This window comes from Panthera onca, chromosome B1 (genome assembly GCF_046562875.1).
Source record: "Panthera onca isolate mPanOnc1 chromosome B1, mPanOnc1 haplotype 2, whole genome shotgun sequence".
Lineage (NCBI taxonomy): Eukaryota > Metazoa > Chordata > Mammalia > Carnivora > Felidae > Panthera > Panthera onca.
Genome location: NC_138342.1, coordinates 78,877,005 through 78,904,079, shown reverse-complemented (window position 1 = coordinate 78,904,079; position 27,075 = coordinate 78,877,005). Strand labels below are relative to the sequence as shown.

General features: G+C 36.4%; 1 protein-coding gene and 1 long non-coding RNA gene across 4 annotated transcripts in view; one reads left to right on the top strand and one right to left on the bottom strand.

The window, feature by feature from the left end:
• Positions 1-27,075, bottom strand: part of BMPR1B (bone morphogenetic protein receptor type 1B) — a 416,974-nt gene that overhangs the window by 313,702 nt on the left and 76,197 nt on the right. The window lies entirely within an intron of this gene.
• LOC144616041 (uncharacterized) lies at positions 1,114-18,944 on the top strand. The gene is made up of 3 exons (XR_013554910.1): positions 1,114-1,290; positions 16,807-16,923; positions 18,741-18,944. It is a non-coding gene; the product is annotated as an uncharacterized LOC144616041 (long non-coding RNA).

Here is a 27,075-nt window from a genome sequence, read left to right as displayed (position 1 = left end):
ATAAAATGCAGATAGAATATTTCTAGACACAGTCTAGGCACACGTGAGGTGGGTCAAAGGGAGCCCATGGGCGACCTAATCAGTTGAGGTTCCCATAAATGAAGACATATCCTAGAAAACCTTTGACCTACAAAACCTAGAAAATGAAGATATAACCTAGAAAAGCCAGTATGGACTTACATTACCTTTGAATTGTATCAAGGTAAAATTTTTTCACTCCAAATGTTTTAGGAAGAGAAATTAGAAATTATCTCTTGGGGCTCCTGGGTGGTTCAGTCAGTTGAGTGTCCGACTTTGGCCCAGGTCATGATCTCCCAGTTTGTGAGTTCGAGCCCCGTGTCAGGCTCTGTGCTGACCGCTCAGATCCTGGAGCCTGCTTCTGATTCTGTGTCTCCCTCTCTCTTTGCCCCTATCCTGCTTGTTCTCTGTCTCTCTCTCTCAAAAATAAAAATAAACATTAAAAAAAATTTTTAAAGAAAATTATCTCTTACATCCTTCCTCCAAAGTTCAGTTTTTTGCTCACAGAAAGCATATATAAGTAATTATCTAGGCAACCAATAATCATCATTTATTGCTGAATATTTACATGAGGCTATGTGAAACACTTAACTGTTAATAAAAGATAAATCTTAAATATGATAAGAAAGCAGATTCACAAATTCATACTAATTATGAAAGACAAAGGAGAAATTTCTGTATTTCCCATCTGAAAAGTAAGGTTAATACTGTGACATACTTCAACTTTAATCAAAAAATAGAATTTCAAAACTTACATTTCAAACAAACACTTGTAACCATTACTAAATGTGTGATATTGATAGAGACTTTTCATACTATACTGATGTTAGTTGTAAAGAATAATTTTGAAAAAACTCTTGATACTTTTAGAAGATATTTCAACTAGCTTAGACCTGAAGGCTTTGTCTACAAATATTTACATTCAGTTTTACTTAAATTATCAGTTTTGAATTCCCAAACCATAACCTACAGCTTTGCCTTCAAAGCTACTAGAGGTTAAAAGATTTTTTTAAACGCCCTTGTGAGGTCACAGAGGCTGCCAAGAGGCCAGTAAGAGAAAGCAGACCTCACTGCCTGAATGTCAATTATCCAGCCCCTGGGCACTCGCTCACAGAGTGCCACAGCTTAAAATCATTATAAAGATAGCATTAAGACAATTAAACAAATTACTTGGAATCAAGAGTACTTAAAGTCTATCCCTAACGTGAATAAAAGGTACCAGAGGACAACCTCAGAAATTGAGGGAAATTACAGAAAAGTGTTACAACATGAGTAAGTACTCATTGGTTTTCTCCTTGCAATTTAAAGTTTTTCAAGCATTCCAGAATCAAACCTTTGGGTATTTCAGTAATGCATACAAACTAGAGAAGGTCTTAAAGTATTTCAGTAATTCACAACACCCAAAATAGCTTGTGTATACAGTAAACCAAGTTGTTTGAAAAGTTTTTGACTATTCAGTGTCCTTACTAAAGCAATCAATCTTTTTTTTATATGTGTTTACCTTGTACTATTTTTTTAAAACAGTGGAGTGTTAAAGATCCTATTCTCCAGCATGCAATTATAAGTGAGTAATATAATAAATTATTAAATCCTGAAGTCCAGAAAATCCTAAAAAGAAGACTCTGAGGTAAAACTTTTTTTTTTTCAGAAAAAAACAAATCCACAGCACAAAGGGAAGAACATAGATTCTCTTCCCTTTTTAGAAGTGTGTGTGTGTATACATATATATTTATATATGTTTACATATATGAATAATATATATACATCATAAATCAACAAGCAGAACACTGACAAATATTAATAATCTTGAAGGTGAAAATATTTACATATAGAATTATGAAGTCAATGCCAATCCTTGAAATAGCAGAAAAAACCAACAGTTCCAAGTTCCAAATATATATATATATATACGTATATACGTATATATATATACATATATATATATATATATATATGTATATATATATTCCCTATCAGGAATAACAGCTTTACAAAGACATACACATTAATTTATTTAATCTTCACAATAAGCACATGGTCCTTTACATGGAACACAGTGCAGGCCAGTGAAGAGCCAAGTCTTGTAGTCAAAATAGTCCCCGGGTATGAATGCCAGCTCTGTATTTACTGACCTTATGATCTTGGGCAAGCTGCTTACTTCTCCAAGCCTTGGTTTCCTCATTTGTAAAATGAGGATAATACCTAGCTCATATGTACTGTAATAAATAGATAACAGAATACCTCTGTCACACACACACAGATCATCACTATTTACAGATAAGTGTCTGAAACTCCTTGTAAACTAGAGTCTACTTGAGGACTGTGGCTATCCATCCCCTCATCTAAGGCTATTTCCACTGTCCCTAACTGCTCTTCAAGAGCCTACCACAGGACACCTTCCAGCGCTGACATGGGAAATCCCAAACTGAGTCATGTTACCCTTCTTTGCATCATCTCAGTTTTAGAGAAAAAAGTTCCCAGAGTAAGGTCAGAATCCAATGCAAGACCTTTAAGTATGGTGGAACAATTATCAACTTGCTGTGCTAACAGAGGATGTTTTCTGGAAGAATATCAAATGCAAAGGTAACACAAAAGTCTCATTGTAACAAAAACTGAAATTTACTCTCACATACTCAAGAAAAGTTTAATTAAATGATAAAACATTAAATCATTTCTTTTCCTTCCCTAACAAGACAAGCCAAGGCACTGAGAAGAGAAAAAAATACTAAGGATGCTATTAATCCAAAACATGCACAAGCTTAAAGTTAACGGTTCCTATTATAACAGTAATTCCATAATCATCACGCAGCAAATAGCATAACCAAGTAAAGATGTTCTCTATCACAAATGGTAACACTGTAGTTTTTTGTTTGGTTGAAACATTTCAAAACATCTTGGCTGGAAACAGAGAGAAAAGGAAGTCAATACACTGAGAGCAACATCAGCAAGACACTACACAGACACAGTGATTAAGAACTAGTGTTTGACTATGATGGCCCTTGAAAGCCAAAAACCTATTCCTCAAGACAGCATTCCAAATTTAGTGGAAGAAAATCACAAAAACAAGCCCAAATACGGCACTAAGTTCATGCTGCAGGAATCCACATAACATGAATTTTTATCCAAAGGTTTAAAAGAAAAATTTAGTTAAGACTGGTCATAGTTTATAAAAATAGAATTTTAAAAGGCTATTATTAAGGACAATAAGATAAATTTCTTTTCCTTAAAATCTAAATTTCTCTGTAGCTTCTGTAAGTAACGTAACTTTTGAAACACACAATGCATGTTTTCAACCCTATTACCCACAAGGCTTGCTAAATATCACTTGAAAGTACTACTAATAATTTATTCAATCTGAAAGATATTCTGCTTTACACAAATACTGATCAGAACTCAAAGAGAAAGAGGTGCTACTATTCTTTATAATCACTCATTCAGCTTTGCACCTTTAGAAAAAATAAAGGCTGACAATATATAAAACATGTACCATTCTATAAAAACTAAACTTTTTTTTTTTTTTTAAGTTATTTAGAGAATCAGAGAGAGTGAAAGCAGGGGAGGGGCAGAGAGAGAGGGAGAGAGAGAATCCCAAGCAGGCAATCAGGCTCTGCACTGTCAGCACAGAGTCCGACCCAGGGCTCGAACCCATGAAGTGTGAGATCATGACCTGAGCCAAAATCAAGAGTCGAATGCTCAACTCACTGAGCCACCCAGGCATCCCTAAAAACTAAACTTTTAAAAGAAACGCTCACATGAGGTCAAGGAAAATAACAAATTAAAATGTTATTTGTTAGGAAAAGGTTTTGTACTTAGAAAAACAGTCACAATTTATTTTATAATGAGTAAAAGTGAGTATTTCAAAATCAAACGGGCCTTTTGAACCCACACAATATATATGGAACACGCTTCTAATTTCAGTCAAATCTAAAAGAGGAAGAAAAATATATCTATTTTATACCTGTTGAAGTATAGCCCAGATGCAAAGCTGAACACTGAAGATACATGCTATCTGAACAGCACAGATTTAGACAAAGTAGTTCAGATTAAAGAGCTGGCCATATATACTTAAAAGTCTACATTTGATCACTTAAGAAAGGCCTCAAAGAAAAAAGGAAAGGGTACTTCAACATGTGATCTGGAAGAAATTTTAGCATCACAGGAAAAGTTTGACTTTCTTCTGGTGCTTAGTTATATAAAGGAAAAAGGTTTGAAGAAAAAAAGTGTAAAATTGTTTTCATACAATATATGAATAATGAATCCAGACTTTAAAAGAAAAGCTGTGGAGGTTTTATCTTTTACAGTATGGAAAAAATAAAATTAAATTCACAAATTATCATTCCCAGTTTCTAAGATAGTAAGAAATTAACTTAGACAAATTACAGCTTTTTTAATTAAAAGAGGTTCTAGAGAAATTTAAGATACAGTCTCTGATTTTTAGCATACTCCTCAGAGTGCTCTAACATTTAACTTTTAAATAATCATTCCATGGCAAATCATACCACTATGTAAACAAGCAGAACAAGAAATTAGAAGTTACAGAAGAAATTCAAGTCCAGCATTCAATCCATCATGTCTAGTCTGCCAAGTCAGGAATCCCTAAAATGAAATATTTGTCTGAATAAACTATAAAGTCACTAGTTGAACATAAATACCTTCTTATCCAATACTTTTGGTTAATAATAAGTCATATGTATTCTCATAAATTCAAACATTGATTCTAATGCTCCAAGAATATTTTTACCCTGCCTATTACTATCATGGCATTAAGCATTGTGGGTTTTGTTGTTGTTGTTGTTTGTTTTTTGGGGTTTTGTGGGTTTTTTTCGGTTGTTGTTGTTGGGTTTTTTGTTTTTTTGTTTCTGTTTTTGTTTTTGTGTTTGGTCTTCCCTCTGCCTAGAATGGTCTTTCTCTCAAGTACAACTGTTAAAGTCACGCTTATCCTTCAACACTGAAAACAAAGAATACTTCTTGGTCCCTTCCAAGGAAACGTGATCCTGTTAGATCATGATCCTGTTAAATTATGATCTCAATATGCAACTAGAACTAGTCTTCCAAACTACAATGATTATACCTAAACCATAAACATGTATTGAGCAATGTGTCAATCACTTTCTGAAGGTTATGAAAAATTTTGTGTCCCAAAGGGTTCATAAACAAGTATTTTCAATTTGCCCCAAAACAAAACAAAACAAAAATAACAAAATATAGATAGCCAAAGCCTGAGAGGCAGGCAGGGAGGATACACTAAGGCTATTCTTGGTGAAAACTGAGATGATATTTAAGCAAGACATAAAATGTAGGAATAAAGAGAAGACTCAAGATTAAGATACTACAGGCAGCAAGAATTAGAGATTTGTTCCCAGATTCCTGGTTTCAGTGTTTGTATATCTGGTAATGTCCTGTGTAGGGATGTCACTTATAGGTAATAAATAACAACAACAACAAAAAAAGACTAAATTTTACGGAACTGATCATGAGTTCAAATTGGGCATACTGAGTTTGGGAGGTATTATGAAATAAACAAAAAGACTGAAGCCTTTAATGAGGGTCAAGACTTAAGGTGGGAGACCTGTTCTGTGTTTTGAGGCGTGCTTGTGAATGGGGCATCAGTCCAAAGAGTAAATCATGCTGGAGTAAGAGATAAAGCAGTTTCTCTGAACTTCAGTGAACACATTTACAAGGCATGTGGAAGAGCCAGGAAAAGAACCTAGCAAAGGGGAAGCCATATAAATAAATGAGGAGAGGATAATATTAATAAAAAGTGTCATTTTCATTGGATACAGGGAATATGCCAGCACCTGAAACAAGTGTTTGGGGAATCTGGCAAATCAGTAGTCATTAGTGATTTGGTGAAAGCAATTCCAGCTTCAGACAGTGAAATAAACAATGAATGGGTGGTCAGGAACACACACAAGTTCTTTCCAGAAGGAGAGTTAGGGCAGCAGTTAGAAGCTGACAATGGGTCAAAGAAGGGTTTTGCTAAGGGAAAAGAGTTTATAAAAAAAAAAAGGAGTTAGCAGAGAAAGAGGGAAAGGGAGAGTGAAAGTAGAAAATCATTGAATATTATTTCAATTTGGAGAGGAGGCTTACACTCAGAAAGAAGGGAAGGCAATATGACTATATGGGAATATAGGTGGATGTTAATATGAAGCAGAAAGCTGGTGGCCCATGACCTGTATTCATGCAGTTGAAGAAAAGAAATGGTCAGCCTTTGAAAAGCTACAAGGATATTCAGATGTAGAGAGCTTGAGTTGATAGAGAGTGACGTAATCCTTATTAGAAATGGGAGAGGGAGCAGATGAGGGGAAAACACAAGCTCTGTAAACGAATGAAGATGAGGCTTCAAAGACAGATACTGGATGTCATCTTGAAGACAATGGGAACCATTGAAAGATATTAAGAAACAGCATGAGCAGATTCATGTGTTGAACTATATGCTGCATGTTTATACTAGCTTTAACAAATAAAAATCTACATTTTTCTGAATTGATAGAGAATATACCCATAAAACCTGATCATTCCTTAAAATTCCCCACTATAGGGGGTGCCTGGGTTGCTCAGTCGGTTAAGCATCTGACTTCAGCTCAGGTCACAATCTCACAGTTGCAGGTTCAAACCCCGTGATGGGCTCTGTGCAGACCTCAGAACCTGGAGCTTGCTTCAGATTCTGTGACTCCCCCCTCTCTGCCCCTCCCCCACTCACACTCTGTCTCTCTCAAAAATGAACATTAAAAAAAATTTTAAAAAATAAAACTCCACATTGTATTCAAGTGTAATGTTTGTAAATCATAAAACAAACCTCAAATACCACTAAACTATTTTCTCATGTATAATGTAAAAATATGTATTTAAATAGAAAAAAGTAGTAAGTTGATTTCTTACATGTTGACCTTATTTATAATTTTAAGCATGATTTAAGTAAACGGGCTAAAAGGGAATCAGGCAAGTTTGAGTTTTTGTTGACATTTATCCTCTTGCCCTAATATTTTCAAAACAAAAAGGCACCTTGAGCTTATACCTCTTTTGTCAAATGCAATAATAGAGAAGTCAAGTCCCTAATATACCTTGAAGAAATTCTAAGAAATTATCTGCATAAGTGCAATTTAAGTCCTTTAATAAGACTCTGACTCTTAATAAAGGATCCATTTCTAAAAAACACACAAAAAACTAAAATGGCTCAGAAACAGTAGCTAATAAGCACTTCCTTCCTATAGGATTCAGGTCACCTTAATATCCAAAATGATTTCCCAATCCTCCCTCTATCTCTATTCTTCCCCACACCTCAAATCCTTTAAAGGGTACCTTGCTGTTGACTTTTTTTAAATAATTGCAATCTTCCTTAATTCTGATTTTTATTCTGACATCTTCCCACCTGCCACCATTTATTCTCAACCTGCCATAAGGAGATGCAAAATGGGAGAAGGTCTTCTGAAAACTGGATTCCAGTAATTACAGTGGTAGGCACCTAAACCACAGACAATTGTTTCTTTGCAGTATTGCTACTGCAGCACATATTCCTTGAATTTTGCCCATTAAAAATGTTGAAAACTAAAAACATAACCTGACCTACTATCTTTCTTTACTTTTCTTTGTTTTATAAATACCAATAGGATATTAACTAAAATCTATAATATGTATAGAAACAATTCAAATATACAATTCATCATGTATATTTGAATCTACCTTCCATTACCTTTAACCTCATTACCATGTACTGAAATCTCATTCTGCCTGACAACCACCCATTACTGTGTAGTCGTGTAATTAAATACAACTTCTAATGGGCAAGTATGAAATACATACCAATATTAGAAGATGCTGTATGATTATTTAGAAACGGTTTCATGAATGTAATATGGAGCAACTCTGAAATGTGTAGATGAATCAAAAAGATATCTGCCCCTTTTATTTGTATAATTAACAATATTTCTGAAATAAGTTTGAGTCTGGTTCTCATCACAAATGATTCGAGTAAATAAAACACAGCCACGTTGTCTCCTAGAACTTGAGAAAAATTATATCATAAAATGTTTCTCTGCAAGAAAAGTCCATGTTAAAATATATTATGTCAAAATGAAACATTAAAGGAGAATACACAACCTAAACTAGAAACCAAATAGCAACTGCAAAGTAAATTCTGAGTACTACTATTTTCTTCACGTTTCACTGTGAATAGCCTGAACATCCTAGAATGTTTGTGGAAAAGAAAATCCTAATACTGTTATTCACCATTCCATGTTGCCAAGAACAGGGTCCTTCACTGTCCTGCTTCACTTCTTGTGATCACCAGCACCAAATAATATCCTCCAGAGCCTGAGAGAGTCGGTCAACTATCTAGAAGCACCATTTCTACACTAAAATCTTGCATTAAAAAAATGTGTCTGAAATTTACAATGTTCTAAGTCCTCTTTTTTTTTTTTTTTTAAGCCTTTTTCAGCCATGATGAAGTACTGGTCGATAGGTATTACGTGGACACAGGCACTACACAGTTACCACTATTACTATCTCCACTGAAATATATAGTTTCCTCATAACTAAAGTCTAACAAGCAGTAAATACAAACTGCTTACCTACCTGCCTGACACTTGGCTTAAGATAATCCTATTTTATTCAAACAACAGGCTCAGGGAATACACGATGTGAAACGACCTCGGATTACTCCTAACACACGAATGAAACTGTAAATCGCTGAAGTCTGCTCACTTATATCAATTTAGATCATTTCTAAATTTCTCATTCAGAAAATAGATTAGCTGCAATTTTACAACTGGCATGGGTTTACCGGGTAACTTTTTTGCTCTGTGCAGTAACAAAGAGTACTTATGGAATATCAAAAATCATTATTTGTCTATAGTCACAAAGTTTGCAATCTAGGTTGGTGATATGTGTTTTGTGAGTTCAAGCACCATGTCTTTACCTCGGTAATAAGAAAAAGGTAGAACAGGAGGCTTGACAAGGTAGACAGAATTCAGGTGGTTGTGTGGAGAGTACCCAAGACTTCAAAGGGCGCAGGTGAGGCATACCAAAGGATAAGTTCAACCTTGGTTGAAGTGGAATACGAACACCAAATTGGGTCAGAAAATACTCTGGGGTGAAGCAGGTGATATCAAGTTCAAATCAGCCTTCAAAGATAGACAAAGAATTCAGTTACACACCACACACTGTTCTAAGCACCTCGTATGTATTATCACATTTAATCGTCTAACAGCTCTGAGAGGTAAGTTATTCTGTTATCCCAACTTTACACATGAGGAAACTGAGACACAGAGGTATTAAACAACTTAACCCTAGATCATCCAGCTAGTAAAGAGCAGAACCAGGATTTGAACCCACTTTATTTGCAGCACCTTTTCCCATAATCACTGCACCATACTATCTATAACTCTCAAGCCAGAAGTGAAAAACATACACTTATGTGAAGGAATAAAGAACAGAATGGAATGAAACAGAATGGGATCTATGAAACAGACAGACGTATGAACTTGGACTTTAGGTAGCTTGGTCCAAGAACTTCTTGTTGCATGGAATGGCACCAGAAATGCCTACAATCAAGAAGATCCAGGTCTGCCAAATTCCAAAGTTGGTTTGAACTATTATAAAACCAAATCTGCTGTAACCTAAATGCTTAACAGGAAGAAGAGCAAACTCCTCTGAAAATTAAAAAAAGAAAGTAAGATCGATAAGTAGCAGACAACTTCTTAAATTAAAAAAAAAAAAAAGGCATATGCCTGGTTACACTGAGACTGATAGATATAAACAATTCAATTAATCAAATGAATACTTATGTCTCAGTTTTTAAATTTTCTTGATCTAAATTAAAGCAAACCTATTATGTGAACCTGATATTCAAAAGCTAGGCATTAAAACAACAAATAAGAAATGGCCCTTGTCTTCAAGAACTGCCCTGAGATTATGTATATCTCATTCTATAATATCTGATGACTATTTTGGAAATAATATTTGCTCATCATCTGAATATTTCTGGATCTCCAAATGCTTCTAAATATACAGCTTTGGCTCTTCAAGTTTGTAGCATTTATCAGCTAATTCTCAGACTGTACTTTATTTCCTCCGTACCCAAAAGAAACCAAAGATTTCCCCGTGGTGAAAAACATCTATATACAAAATGAAATAACTGCCTCGTTAATTAAATTCTTTCAACCTTCAATTTCTACCTTCATCAGAAGTACTTCCACTTAGTTTAGGAAGTGTTAGGGAATCATTTGTAAAGGGAGAAAAGGGGCAAAAAAAAAAACGTGCTTCTCTTAGCCCAATTAGGAAGTTTAACCAAGGAGGTGGAATTTCAAATCAAAAAACCAAGTTCTAATTAGTTACAGATGAAAATCCCCAAAACCACCCTGATCACAATACAAATCATTAACCAAGAGCCTGGAAACCCAGAAAGAGAAGGATTTTTCATGATAAAATGGAAATGATTTGCTTTTGAAATCCTAACCACAACACCCTTATTAAATAATTTGCTCACAGACTGGGCCAAAATAACTAAAAAATGTTTTGTTATTTTCACAGATATCTTAAGTATTAGTACTGAGTATTGCTGCATATTAACTCTACAAAAAAATGTATACTGAACCCAGTTGTTTTAAGGTTTATCATCTTTATGCCACCTGGTTTGAGATGCGTCTGCAAAACTGCCACACTACACTGATCAAAGTGTTCACCAAATCAAGAATGCAGGAGTTGACCATATGAGTATTCCAGTACTTTCTATCTTTGAATGTTCCACAAATAAATATGTACAGGTATTCTGAAATTATGTCTCACCTAGCAAATTAATGTGGGGGTGTTCTTAAACACACAACAGTCCATAAAATAAGGCTGCTTTATGGACTTGTCAGTATAAAAGCATCCCTCATGGGAAGGGCATTAACAGTGTGCGCTATGGTCTTCAGTTTAAATCAAAACAGTGAACCTGAATAATTGAGAAATATAAAAGCAGTTTTTTTAATAAAAAGATTAACCAGAACATGCATTTCTTTCAACTTTACAACTTACAGTGAATACTACCCATTCCAACAAAGTATAGCCTCTTGATGCTTACTTCTCACACCTCCCAATGTAACTTGCTCTAGACAGTCTGATGGGGGCACAATTCAAATTCTTCAAAAAGGCCATGATCTAAATCACTTCCAGATTTGCTTCTGTTAGTCTAAAATTCTTGCATTAATAAAATAATATGATTATGGCAATAGCCAACTATGTGAACATGCTTATCTATTAACATAGCCACAAAAAGAAAGGTAGTCATCTCTATAAGAAAAACAAAGAAGAGAAACAGGACAACAACGAACAAAAATTCTTTTGGACTTAATCTCATCTGTGAATAATTAGAAGAATTTAGGTTGATTTGGGAGAGGTGGAAGAAAGATTCTGAAGAGATAGGATTACAGTGTCTTTTACTTTGATGTATTAAAAAATGAAGAAAATGAGGAGGAAGAAAGATTAAACACACATACATGTGTGTGCATGCATACAGGCTCGCACACACACACACTTTCAACCATCACAGGGACTAACCTCCCTGTCCCATTTTTCACTTGGTTGGGGTTAATGACAAGTAAGATAAGGGTTGTATTCAGTTCTTTGATTAAAACAAAATAAAGAAACAACAACTATTTTCACTCTACTTTGGCTCAGGATAACTTACTTTTTTTGGTCTATTGGAACTCATTCACAATAAAGGAGGAACTAATTCTGTGCAAGATGGAATACTTGGTCAAAATATCTCCTTACACCTTAAAAACTAAATGCCGGGGTGCCTGGGTGGCTCAGTCGGTTAGACGTCCAACTTCAGCTCAGATCGTGATCTTGCAGTTCATGGGTTCGAGCGCTGCACAGGGCTCTGTGCTGACAGCTCAGAGCCTGGAGCCTGCTTTCAGATCCTGTGTCCTCCCTCCTCTCTCTATGCCTCTCCCACACTCGTACTCTCTCAAATATAAATAAACATTAAAATATATACATACATAAAAATAAATGTCTATTCTAAAATCCTGTTAACAGCATACAATCACGACATGAATTCCATCACAATGGCTCTATTTTATGCCCTCTAATGACTATTGAATTTTATAGGCAGAATTCTTCAAATTTCTCCTTTTTAAATACATTTGCTGTACGTTCTATTAAAAAAAAGGTATTGCATTCTTATTAAAGAAATTCCTGTTGAAGAAAAATTTAGGAGTGACATATAAGTATATAACAATTTCACCATTCAGAGATCATTTTAAATTATTTGGTGTATTTACTTCAATTTCACATATACATTTTTTTTTTATTTAACATATTGTTTCCCAAACTGGTATTGAAATAACATTTTTCTGGTAGATTTTAATATAATGTTAATATCTGTTCCACTAAAAGCAATGTTCTGTGGTATTTAAAACAGTATAAAAAGGTTTAGGCAATGTTAGCAGAAATCTATGGCAGCTTTCTCAGACCTATAAGGTGCTAACATTTACTAGGACTTAATTCATAAGAAATGATTTGGGAAGTAAGTCATCTGGAGAGCAAACATATTTCCACATTTACTTCCCACTAAATACATCTTCCTTCTTCATTATTAGCTCTCAGCTTGGGATACACTGAAACTACATTATATTGGAAGGATATTTCCATATCATTAGTTTCAAAACCATGATTTTAGGGCTATAAATTATCACTAACTGTCTCATAGTTTATCAAAATTTTTCCTATTTGTTATCCTTATAAGCAAATCTTATCACATATCCATGATTGTAACCTTTAGATAAAGCACTAACCTTTTTAAGAAAATGTTACCAAACTATCGAAATGACTATACATTTCAAACAGGACTTTTCCACTGAGCTTCTATCAAAAGGGTATTTTGGGCGTGCCTGGGTGGCTCAGTCAGTTGAACGTCCAGCTCTTGATTTTGGCTTAGGTCATGATCTCACAGTTGTGGGATCAAGACCCATGTTGCACTCCGTACTGAGCGTGGAGCCTGCTTGGATTGATTCTCTCTCTCCCTCTCTGTCTGCTGCTCACATGTGCCCTCTTTCTCTCTCTCAAAACCAATTAAGTAAACTTAAAAAAAACGGGGGGGTTCACTTGTTTAATATATGTTAGTTAATTTGATTGGCATAAAGTGAAAACTCATTTTTATTTCCATTTCTTTGCAAAACAGGCTGATTTTTTTTTCTTATTTTTATCAGCCACTTGTATTTATCTTTCCTAGACTGGACTTCAGTTCTCCTTCCCCATATTTATTATCTTTTATCTGTTTTTTATTCTTGATCTTTCTTTGAAATCTAAGTTCCTGAAGCTGGTTCTTCACATCATTGATTTAGTTCTTCAAAACATGAATTCTTCCTTCTTGCCTCCTCTGCAGAGTTGAATCCCACTTTCCCAGTTTTTTTGTTTCCTGCAATCTTGCCTGAAATATGAGTTAGTTCTCTCCTTGCAGCTGTCTGCAGCAGGTTCACAGATACCCTACCTACTACCTTATGTTATGTTAAACTGTTTTCTAAATGTTCAAGTTTTGTAAATACTCCCTAAAATGTGCTTTTCTCGTGCATTTTCAGAAAGATAGGCCCTTACCCTGAAGTACAGTATCAGTTAACAAATCAAATGGTGTTCAGGTTTTCTGTTGCCTCTTCCTGTGCTGGTGACAGTGTCCACCATCCAAAGAAGGCTTGGCCTGGCTCACTGTGCTCTTGGATGGTTATAGAAATCCCTTCACAGTGCTGTAGCAGAGATATAGATTCATAGGAAGAGTCAAAAGTCCAATTCTCAGGGGCCATCAGGCATTAATGTAAAGCTTGTCTTCTGGATGGCAAAGGAACCTTCTCCTAACAGATTGCCAATCTGAAAAAGGATCACCTGAAATCTAAAAGGCCTACCATTCGGTTCTCCACTCCCACTTTGAGTCCATTACCTGGGAGACATCTTCCTTTCAGGATGCAGTGGTCTGCAGCTCCCACTAACCTAATCTTTAATGTTCTTGCTGTTTTCTTTGTTCTTAAAGCTGCTGGACAGACAGAAAAACTACGAGAAAGAAGCATAAATGATGGTAATATTATAGCTTCCTCAGAAAAACAGCCGCCCTTGCAGCAGATGGAGAGCTGCCCCATTTCCTCGATGTTTCAAGATCGTGGGTGTCTGAGCAAGCAGATGATGTTACAAAAGGAGCAAACTACATTTGCTACTTTATACTGATTAGTTTCATTAGATAATCCTGTTTTTCCTAGTCTAGTTCCTTGTAGATGGGGGAAATGCATCAAAATTTCTAGCAATTGAATATCAGTCTTTTTTTCCCCCCATTACTGAGTTTGTTTCTAGGTCTTCATTAATCTCTTAGCAGAAAATTAGAAGAGGCTATGTCAGCAAATGCAACCAAATGCTATTTTTAATGGGAAGCCTCTCTAAATTTTAAATATAAGTTCGAATCTGATTATTTCACTGCCAAGCACAAGAACTCATTTGATCCATTAACATAACTTTATTTTAAATAAATTTATTAATGCTGAAAAGAACACAACACACAGGAGACCAGAAGGCAATGTTGATCTCAAAGTCACAAGTATCACCAATGCAGAAATGCAAATTCCTCTTCTTCACTGGTAACTGGCACCCGGAGAATAAAAGTAGACTTTCCTGTTAGTTGAAGTTGAAGGTGGTTACCAAAAAAATTAGCATTATCCTCTACTTTCTGGGTGTTATTACTCATATAGTTTCTGCTAAGTACATGACAGTGTTTTTGTATTTTCTATCATTCTAGAGCACACAGGCTAACCACGCTCATTTGCTTATTACTGATGAACATCATGATACTGGCAAGTCTGAAGTACTTGGCCCCATCAATTTCTCATTACCATGTTGACATTTAAATAACACCAAGTAGAGATTCTACATATGGCTCACTTTCACATCCCACACATCTAGCTAACTCTAAAGAATGGAAAATAAAGAGGAAATGCAGATAAGTATGTTATTAGAAAAGAGATAGGGAGAGCTTCTCTGAAGGTCTGTCCTGGACACATTTTAATGGTTATAATCCACCTTTGAAAAGATTCATGTGAACACCAGTGAAACTTAACAGCAATTGCTGTAAAGTCAAAGAAACCTGATATAAAATACGGGCTCTACTACCTAATCGTTGTGTGACCTTAAGCAAGGTAATTAGCCTCTCTATGGCTCTGATTTCTGTTTTGTAAAATAAAGGTATGAATAATGTGTGCTTCCTCAGATGGTTAAAAGACTTAAAAATAAAAGATAAGGCAAGTAACGTAACTGCTAGATAAGTGCTCTATAAATGTTTGGCATGATCACCGCCTCCCCCGCCCCCCGCCATGTATTCTAAAATAACACAATCTTTACATGATATGGGATTCCACTTAAAGAAGATGAAGAAAGGATGTCTTTGGTAGTCACCCACAATGATTTGCTAGCAACGGATAATTTGCTTAGATTTATTTTCTCACTGAGATTATTTTAGCTTGCACCATTCAAGACACCTTAGATGGATTCTGAGAAACAACTGAATCGCTTGTCCTTATCAATTACATTAAAGTATAAGAAAAACTGAATAGAGGAAAACAACAACAACAAAAAAAAGCAAACAAACAAAAAAAAAACACACACAAAAACTACTGATGCATCAGAAAACAGGCCCTATATTTAAAAGCTTAGCTTAGGGGCACCTGGGTGGCTCAGTCGGTTGGGCATCTGACTTCGGCTCAGGTCATGATCTCGCGGTCTGTGAGTTCGAGCCCCGCGTCAGGCTCTGTGCTGACAGCTCAGAGCCTGGAGCCTGTTTCGGATTCTGTGTCCCCCTCTCTCTCTGACCTTCCCCCATTCATGCTCTGTCTCTCTCTGTCTCAAAAAATGAATAAACGTTAAAAAAAAAAAAAAAAAGCTTAGCTTGGAGCAAAGGTTCTCAAGAAAAGCACCTAGGACTGTCCTCGTTTTCAAAATAAGTGATCACATTTTTGGCTTGCACATGCTTTTTATGGGCTGAGAAACTTATGTCAACTGCAACACAAAGGAGAGTTCCAAACAAAGCATTTCCCTGGGTCCCTCACACCTTTTGAATGAATGACTAGAGACTCATGAGGGTGAAGTACACATTTATAGTTATATGAGTCTAGAACCTTACTCCATTTTACATAAATACATAGCATTTTAGGAAAAAAATTAATATGCAATGAATTCTTCAAGAACACACAACTATGTTAACATGTTGATTGCTTCTGACAAAGCTCCAAGCAAAACGAAGCTTTGTCAAAAGCAATCAACATGTTAAGAAAAGACACATAGGGTACATGAATGGTTCAGTTGGTTAAGCATCTGACTCTTGGTTTCAGCTCAAGCTATGATCTCGCAGTTCATGAGTTCGAGCTCCACATCGGGCCCCACGTCAAGCCCATGCTGACAGCATGGAGTCTACTTGGGATTCTCTTCATCTCTCTCTGCCCTTCCCCCTGTTATCTCTCTTAAATAAATAAATAAGAACTTTTTTAAAACAGTCACACCCATTATCTTAAAAGCACTTGTTTTTGAATTGCTAACACAAATATTTTTAACTTGTATTTGTTGCTGTGGTCTTCTTAGTGATGCCACATGTCTGTACAAGAATCTACCATTTCATTATTCCTGGTACAGTCATGCCTAAGCATTTCCATATTGAAATTGTTATTTTTGAAAATGTAGCTGTTAAAGTCTTTCATAAAAAACTTTCATATAATTTCTCCTTCATAAGAGACTTACAGTAGGGTAACAAAATAATTTTTTTTTTTTTTATCATTTCAGGATACTCAAGGACTGTTATAGACGAGGCAGCATGGGGTTTGAAGGAAGACAGCACTAGCATGAAAAGAACTTCACAGATGACCCCAAACATATGAATGCAGCCCAGAGGAAACACAAGTAACTCAGTTACTTTCCTTCAAGTACACAATGAATAAGAAAGAGTAACTTAAACTTGCATTAAGAAAAATTTAGGTTAGGTATTTTAAACACCATCCCGCAAAAAAGGGCTGTAAATCGCCACAATGACTGAGAAATTTCTTATCAGCATACTTCAGCCATTTAAGAATGTGATAAACAAAAGCTTTGTTAAAAACTAAGTTGTACCATAAACTGTGGCAATTCTATAGTAATTCATTTAATACTTTAATGGTTCAAAATGTTTTAAAATGAACTTGTACAAAATTCAGTCTTCAAGTAACAACTTGGGAGCTTTTACAGTGATGTGAAAGAAATGGTGGGCGGGGTGTGCTATCTGTTCAGAACGTTTCAAGTTTGATGGCGGCCTGTGCTGCTGGTCTAACCATGACCTCTCCTCCCCACACCATCCAAAGTCAGGGAGAAAAACAGGAAAAAAAGAAAAAATAACACTGGCACTGAAAACAGCAGAGCTTATTTTGGGTACCTCTTAATCTAAATACAATGAAAGTTACTTTAAGAAATACGGATTCAGCATCACACATCCATATATATGTAAGCTACACCAGCCCCCACAGATATTCTCGTCACAGAAGTATCATAAAACCACTTGCACCTTTCATCCAAAAATGTAATGGGGGATGAAAAGTAGTTTACCAAACTTTGAGATTCACCATAAGGTAAAATTCAGCTATTAAGTATTTTGAATTCTTAGATTTACAACTGAATTTATTAATTCAATCAATAAAAATCTCTGGAGTTAACAATCTCACATATGTGACAGCTGTATCGGTGAGGCTTCAAGTTGGCATGAATCTCTCCGAAGGGGACTTTCTGTTACTTTTACTCCATGAATTCCAAGTTTGGTAAAGTAAACAAATTACCCTTTTTAGGTAACAAACATTTGCTCGTTTTTAATAAATCAATCATACACTACTTTAAATCAGTACTTATGACCAGGGTAATATGACTATTGGTACCAATCTGCATTGCAGGTCCCTAGGAGTCTGAACACTCCAGACTGGGGACCATGGGTCTATAATGTATTAAGCTCTAAAAACAAAATAGAACTATTAAAAGCAAACCGATTTTTCACAAATGGACTCTCAATTTTAAACCACCCAATATTTCTTTGTCTAAAACCCAGAATTTTCCCTGTAGCTGAAATTCCACACATGGTCTCCATATCCCCAAAGAAATGCCCTTTCCAGATGAGTTCCTAAGAACAGAAGTATGTTTCTTCGAAGTCAGCAAGCTATTTATAAAAAGTACAGTAGCCCCCAAGGGAAGATCAATTGGCAAGTATAAAATTACCTTTATATAGTGTAGTAGCTGCTATGCCCTTTCTTTTAAGGAGGACAAATACAACAATGATCAAAAAAATAAGGCATGTGGAACGTGATAATTTTAATATGGTGCCTGTCATTACAAGAGGAAAATACTACTGATTTTCATGACCCTGTAAAATATTTGAATTACCAACTAAACTTGCAAGTACATAAATATCATAAAGCCAAATAATGTACTTTCATTACCACACCTATCATTTGAAACTAGAAAAAGCAACATCTTAAATGTTAAGATATCTTATTTTTAGTAATGTTAAAACATAGCTTACTGATTTATGTAAGTTCTTCAACATGTAAATGGTTTATATTGAATATATGCTAAAATTTCCGTCATTGCTTAAAATTAGACATAGTAATGTTCATATATATATATATCTGTGCGTGTGTGTGTACATATTTTTGTCTATACAGCTTAATTTGAATTACTTTCCTTCCAAACACTCACTGAAGACCACAGATGATATTTAAAACACTGTCCAACTGATGTGGCCTGCACATACCCAGGAAGAATGGAAAATGGCCAAAAAGAACCAAGACAGCCATGCCAGTGCATCTGGACTAAATTCCGTACCTCCCTACACTTGATCTACCTGTAAGAACCATACTCCCTTGGTATTTGTAAGAAATGCTAATGTCACCGTGCATAAATAGGTAACGGGGGAAATGCGTTCACTCTTAACACAAGTTACTAAAATAATCTCTACTTTCTTCATCTTTGTCCCCAATCTATATGACCCACCACAACAAATTTTTATTAATAACCTACTATAGGCCAGACTCTGTGCTAGGCACTGGGGAGAAGAAGATGTACAAGACAAACAAGATCCCATGTTCACAGAGTTATTAACACAAAGTTTATAATCTAGTTGGAGAAAATAATTGTGTTTATGTATGTTTGTGGCTCCTTCTTTTATTGTAGAGTGCTTATTATATGTCAAGCACTAATGTGACAGCTTTAGGTTACCTCCATTGACTCAGTATCTGCATAAACACATACATAAAAATTCAAGTAACCATTCATTAATGAAAAAAATAACAAAAGAATAAACATTAAAAGATAAAATATGATGAACAGCTATATAAATTAGAGGTATGTGTTCAAAGAATATCAGTTACTGCATGAGGAAAATTAATTCAGGAAATGATAGAATAAAAGTAAATTCAGATTAAATATAAGAAATATGTTCTAACACTAATATTGAATACTTCTCCAAAACTAAATTCTATTGTCACTCAATTCTATCCTTTTAATCTAAAATACTGTGTGTCCATGTTAATCTAATGCAAAATTCAAACCAGAAGTATATTTTTAAACATGCAACTTAAAGAATTTGTTAACCATATTACTAAATCGTAAAGTTCAGCAAATTATAGATCATTTCTTTTTAAGATTTATTTATTTTTGAGAGAGAGGATGCACATGAGCACAAGTGGGGAAGGGGCAGAGAGAGGGGGAGAGAGAGAGACTCCCAAGCAGGCTCTGAGCTATCAACGCAGAGCCCAACTCGGGGCTCAAACTGACCAACAGTGAGATCATGACCTGAGCCAAAATCAAGAGTTGGATGCTTAACTGAGCCACTCAGACATCCCTATAAATCATTTTAAATTATCATCCTTATCAGACTTCATGGAAACCAATGAACTTGTTTGACCAAGTGCCAATTTGAACCGTCCTTATCAAAATTGTCTAAATATGGAAATCTAGCATATCCCTCTATGAGGATGTTAACTTTTGCATGGACTGCCAGATGAATTTTCTTACTCTACCAGTTTACCAATGGGGTTTGCACTATGTTCATTAGTCCTATGAGGATCATCCTTTCACCAGCCAGAGACAGCTGTAATATTTACTAATACAAAAGTCTGTGAATGTCCAAACAGAAGCATCTATTTATTTAACAAACTTTTAGTGATCACCTTCTACAGCAGTTAATATTTTTTTAATACTATCCTCAAAATTGTTTTTATTTTTATTTTTTTAAATATATGAAGTTTATTGTCAAATTGGTTTCCATACAACAGCCAGTGCTCATCCCAAAAGGTGCCCTCCTCAATACCCATCACCCACCCTCCCCTCCCTCCCACCCCCCATCAACCCTCAGTTTGTTCTCAGTTTTTAAGAGTCTCTTATGCTTTAGCTCTCTCCACTCTAACCTCTTTTTTTTTTTCCTTCCCCTCCCCCATGGGTTTCTGTTAAGTTTCTCAGGATCCACATAAGAGTGAAAACATATGGTATCTGTCTTTCTCTGTATGGCTTATTTCACTTAGCATCACACTCTCCAGTTCCATCCACGTTGCTACAAAGGGCCATATTTCGTTCTTTCTCATTGCTATGTAGTACTCCATTGTGTATATAAACCACAATTTCTTTATCCATTCATCAGTTGATGGACATTTAGGCTCTTTCCTTAATTTGGCTATTGTTGAGAGTGCTACAGCAGTTAATATTTAAAGAGAGTGTCCTAGGGCACCTGGGTGGCTCAGTTGGTTAAGCGTCTGAATCTTCATTTCAGCTCAGGTCATGATGTCCCAGTTCATGGGTTCAAGGCCCACGTCAGGCTCTGTGCTGAGCGCAGAGTTGGCTTGGGATTCTGTCTCCCTCTCTCTGTTTCTCTCTCTCTCTCTCTCTCTCTCTCTCTCCTCAAAATAAATAAATAAACATTAAAAAAATAAAATAAAAAATAAAGAGAGTATGCTAGTCACTGGGTTGGCCACACCCAGGAAGGTAAGTCTATCTATTACTCTCACAGGAAATGAAAGATAGAGGAAAGGCAAGTATATTCCAAGAAAAAAGGGAAACACCCATGAGCAGAAAAAGAGATGAGGATATAAAAGCAATCTGGGATATGTGTTTGGAGTAAGTCTCGGAGAAAATGAGGATAAAAGGCTAGATTGTGGATGGTGGGGTCAGCCTTAGACAGAAGAGGAGCACTACTTCCTGCACCCTTCCTCAGACCCACGGAGGGTGAACACACAGAAAGCAGGCTACAACTTGGATGGGGAAGAGATTTCATCTCTGTGTCTATAAACCTCTAGCAAAAGGATATTTAGCATTTCCTTTCATTATGAAGGTAGGCAACAAATCACAGTGCCAATACCGGTAACCTTGTCACCAGTGGAAATCACAAACATTTTCATATCATATCTCAGTTATTATAGATATCTGTAAAAATACTGTTTACATTACTAACTACTTTGAAATTAATGTAGTTACATGACCTGCCACTGGAGCTTATTTCATGCACAATAAAGACTCACAAATAATATCAGAAGTGTTTTTTATATTTTGAAAACTATCTCATTAACCAAAGGGATCCAAGGCCCAGAAAAGGAAGAGCAACCACTCTGAAGCATAAGAGACAAAATAAAGATGGGATGAATTATGTTGTCATTTCCTTCCATCGCCTCAACTCTTTGGTCAAAGTCTGCAGCACACAAGAGCCCTTGTGTTCATGATGCTGGGCGACCCTGAAGGAATGGTTATCAAGAACTAAGAGGAAGGAAAAGCAGCAACCCAGGGGACAATCCTCTATGTACTATAGGTTTTGACTGAAGGGTCAGAACAAACACAAAGAGAACAAACACAATATACCCTGAGACAGGCAATAGCTGCTGTAAAACTCCAGTGACCGAAGACCTTTTACTATGTTTCTAGGACTGCTTTCTCTCTCCAGCCCTTCCTCACTTCTCATTCCTATACCTTTCAATCTTTTACCTAGCATAGCCCACAGAAACTAAATAACTAAAAACTTTATCATGCACCACCACACCTAACTGCCCACTCCATCTGTGCCCCAACACTCCACTGCCTTTCCTCCATTCTGAATAAACAGTCTGTGCACTCACGTAAGCACCCATCTCCCTGCCCCACAGTCCCATCTTGGCACCCGATCCCATCTTGTGTGGCTAACTCAGTAACAGCACTACAGCCGTTCCCCACCTAACCTCACCCCGTCCCCTGCCTTGTATCTCTCCACTAAAGCACTCCCAGGCTTGAATTACTTTCATTAAAAAAAAAAAAAAAAAAAAAATCAAAAGCAAGAACTTCTCTTGGACTAATTTCCTACTTCAAATACCATTCATTTCTCAGCTCGTTTTTTTCCTCAAGAGAACTGTCTACACTTGCTACCTCCAATTCCAACCCTTCAGGCTTTCCATCAACTCCCGCCTGCTTCTCTCAAGGTCATCACTTGACCACCCCATATGTTGCTGAACTTTAAACAGGATTTAATAAGGTTATCAACTCCTTCTCCTTGAAATATTTTCATCACATGGCTGCCTGGTACACATAATCTCCTGAATGCCCTTCTACCTCACTATTTCCCAATCCTCCTTTTGCTGGTTCCTCTCTTCATATCCCCAACTTCCAAACATCAGAGTGCTCTAGGAACAGTCTTCAAGTTTCTTTTCTATGTACACTCAATCTCTAAATGTCTCATTCCGTCTATTGGTTTTAGGCAAAACCTCTATGCTAATGAAACCCAAAATTTCTATCTCCATCCAGGTCCCTTCCTGAACTCCCCACCTCACATACCCATTTTAATCGAAATCTCAACATGTCCAAAGATGAACTTCTGGTTTCACCCACACTTTCACATCTCAGTCTCCCTCGGCCCCATAAATGGGAACTTCATCCTTTAATCTGGGAAAATCCTTGTACTTTCTCTTGATGTCTATTTATCTCCCACACATAATTCAAATTCTTCCACCTTTCCCTTTATAATACATTCTGAATTTTACTTTTTCTCATCAGTTCCACCACTGCCACCCTGGCTCACCTGGGGCTGCTGTAATAGACTCCACAAGTCTCTGTCTTGTCCTATCTTTTGTCCTAACATTACTCTCCATGCAGCAGCCAGAACGATCTTTTTAAAGCCAATGACAACTCATGTTACTTACTTGATTAAAACATTCCAATGACTTTCCATATCACTAAAAATACAAGCTAAAGTCCTTACGAATGCCTGCAAACCCGAACATGATCTGTTACCTCTCTGAATACCCACTTAGGACCCTCCCTTTGGATCAGTCCACTCCAGGCTCACTGACTTCCTCACTGGTCTTCAAGCACACTGGTCACATTGCTGCCTTGAGTTATCTGCCCTTTGTTCTTCACTCTGTCAGGACTGTCTTCTCCCAAAATAAAATAAAACATACCTCACTCTTAATATATGAAAACCACTGCAGTGATTATTTCTTTAAAATAACATCTTCCCCCTTTTTTGTACTTCCATGACTGAAAACTGTCTCCATTGGGTACTTTGGGGAATTAATCATGAAGAATTGTTATATACAGAAGTTCACTTCAATTAATTTTAATTCCCCCTTTAAAATGGCTTTCAGGGGCACCTGGGTGGCTCAGTCGGTTGAGCGTCCAACCTCGGCTCAGGTCATGATCTCGCGGTCTGTGAGTTCGAGCCCCGCATCGGGCTCTGTGCTGACAGCTAGGAGCCTGGAGCCTGCTTCAGATTCTGTGTCTCCCTCTCTCTCTGCCCCTCCCCCGCTCATGCTCTGTCTCTGTCTCTCTCTGTCAAAAATAAATAAACATTAATTTTTTTTTAAATAATAAAAAATAATAAAATGGCTTTCATAGACTCCCTGAAAGAGTTTAACTGAAATTTATCTTCACATTTCTTTGAATTCCTGAAAGGTTTGGACAGATAGACTAAAAGTGTATTTATTTACCAAATACTTCACCTATATATATATTTTTTTTACTTCAACTATATTAAATATTTTTATTCTTACTTCCCCTGCAATTTGCAAGACACTTTCTAATATACTTCATAAAGTAACCAAGATTTAAGCACAGATTCCTAGAGGGAAATAATTCTTCCAAATCCCTTGCCTATATCCTGGGCTTCTATTAAATCCAGATAATAACACTCAGTATTTCTTCTTACAATTTCATGTAAATGGACTAGATCCTAACTTTTTGCTTATACCTAAGTAGAATTTTATTAAAAATTGTTTTTATAGAGGCATCTGGGTGGCTCAGTCAGTTAAGCGTTTGACTCTTGATGTCAGCTCAGGTCATGATCGCACAGTTCGTGGGTTCAAGCCCTATGTCAGGGCTCCACACCATTAGTGCAGAGTGTGCTTGGGATTCTCTCTCTCTCTCTCTCTCTCTCTCTCTCTCTCCCCCTCTCTCTCTCTCTGCACCTCTCTCTCTCCCCCTCAAAATAAATAAACTTTAAGAAATTGGTTTTATAAAGCTTAAACAGAGGATATAAAGTAGAAACTTTAGACTGTTATTGAAACAAATAGGAGTCTGCCTCTAAGTTTTGAAATAGCCTTTCCTAAAATAAGAACTTCCTACTTATTTTCAGTCTCACCTTTTCTAACTTAACAATTTATGATGAACTGCCTTAAAATTCAACTTTCTGAGGCTGAAGTGAAATTATTAAAAGATATAAGTTCAAATATATTAAATAGCCAAGACATGGAGATAATTCAAGGGTCCATTAGTAGATGAATGAGTAAAGAGGAGGCATATATACATGAAACATTACTGAGCCATAAAAAACATGAGATCTTGTCATTTGCAACAACATGAATGGAACTAGAGGGTATAACGCTAAGTGAAGTAAGTCAGAGAAAAACAAATACCCTATGACTTCAGTCATATGCCGATGCAAGAAACAAAACAAATGAGCAAACCAAAAACAGACTCTTAAATACAGAGAACAAACTGATGGCTGCCAGAGGGAAGGTGGGTGGGGGGAAACAGAGAAAGGGGTTAAGAGTACAATTACCATGATGAGCAATGAGTAACGTATAGAATAACTGAATCATTATATTGTACACCTAAAACTAATATAACACTATATGTTAACTATACTTCAATAAAAATCAATAAGCAACTACTTGTAAGTATTCACAAGGTACTTAATTACCGCCAGATTCTGAACAAGATATAAAGTTAAGTGAGGCAATTTTCTGCCCTCCAAGATTTTATAATCTAGCCAGGAATTAAAAGGAAATGAAAGGGACCAAATATTTGTCTCAAACTATCATGTGCCAAGCACTGAGTAGGGCAGGAGACATGAACTATATCAGTTAATCCATGTAACCACTCAGGGAAGAAGAAAAAAAGTATAGAGAGAGAGAGAGAGAGAGAAAGAAAGAGTGAACGAGCCTAGAAAAAATATTCCCCCATAACTTTCTACCCATTTACTCCTTAAATTATGTAGTTAAATCCCCTAAAAAAAATATGTCATCTGTGATATATTATTTTATAAAATTTCTAATTATCAACATTCTGCAATGATTTTCTCTCTCTCATCCCTTAGTGCTAACATTCTATTTTGCTATATTTTAATTGGTGACAGCAGAGAAGTCTTGCAAGAAGCTAACCCAAAAGAACAGTACAATTACTAATCTAATTCTTCCTCTTTCTTCCTCTCTTGATCTTCTCTAAAGAAGGGCATAGGTGAAGTGCATGCCTTCTAAATTCTGGCCCACTATTATCTCAGCCACAGGCATTGATCTTATCAATTTGCACTCCTGATTACTGAAAAACATGTCTCACTGAGAATTATCCAGCGATCAATATGAAATTGATTTGGAATCCAGAGCCATTACTTCTTCCTTTTTTCAGCACATCCTTCTTCCCTAGAGCAAAATCCTGTATCAAATTAGACTGCCTATGTCTGAGAGTGTGCAGAGAATCCAGAGGGAGAGAGACAGGGGACAGCAGAGAGGGAGAGACCTGGCCAACACCCCCATCCCCACAGTCTTTTGAGGCAAGTTCTTCTATACAGTACACCCCATCCCTCTGTCCCAGAGATGGGTCAGGTGGGGAACTAACTTGGGTCCTCTCCCACACTTTCTCCCAGACACTGTAATTGTGAACAGAGAATGTGGCCAGAGAGAAGTCATCCACTTGAAGGATGTCTAGACATAGGTCAACTGGCAAGTGGCTCCAATTCTAAAGCCTTGCTGTTCAATTCTTTCTTTGGACCACCCCCAAATCCTCTCACTAAGCCTATTGTCCTTACGATTAGCTTATGTTTCCTATAACTGTAGCACAGGTGGCTGGGCTGGGGTGACAATGGGACAGGGCAAGAAAAAGCCACAAAGGAAGATGAGTGGAATTAAACAATCCACAATGAAATTATTCAAATAATTATTCAAATAATTTGTGATTATTCAAATCATACTAATGATTCAAAATGGAAAGGTATGTTTATATTTAATATTTCTTCAAAGTTTCTGGTCTTAGGGTTACAGTCCCAGCTCCTTCTTCACTATCCCAACAAGACTGGAAATCCATCATGGAACTGACAGAAGCATAAAGTAAGTCCCCAAAATAAAAAGGGTGAAGGTAAGTTGCATGCATCTCAATGAGGCTCAGAGAGAAAATAAATCTTAAGGCTTTCACCCAGTTGTTGATTACCAACACAAAAATGAAACTCATTCACCACACTTCTTTTGAACAGCAGCTGGTGTTTCCAAAAACATTTTTTGGAAGTTTCCAATTTATCACTGAACGGACAGGCACAGAAAATAATAACCAAAAGATGAACCTTATAATTCAATATTCTGATTAGTTAAAATAAACTTCTCTAACAATACACCATATTATGACCAACATAACAACAAGGATAAAAGAACCCTAGTTCTATTTTATTGGTAAAGAATGGCCCCATTAACCATTCATTTGAAGTTAGACACCTGAAAGCAACCTGGAAGAAGAAACACATCAAAGACCCAGTGAAGCATGACTTCAAAAGGTATTGCACAGATGTGAGCTTCCAGGAAACAGCCCACTCTGAGGCCAGAA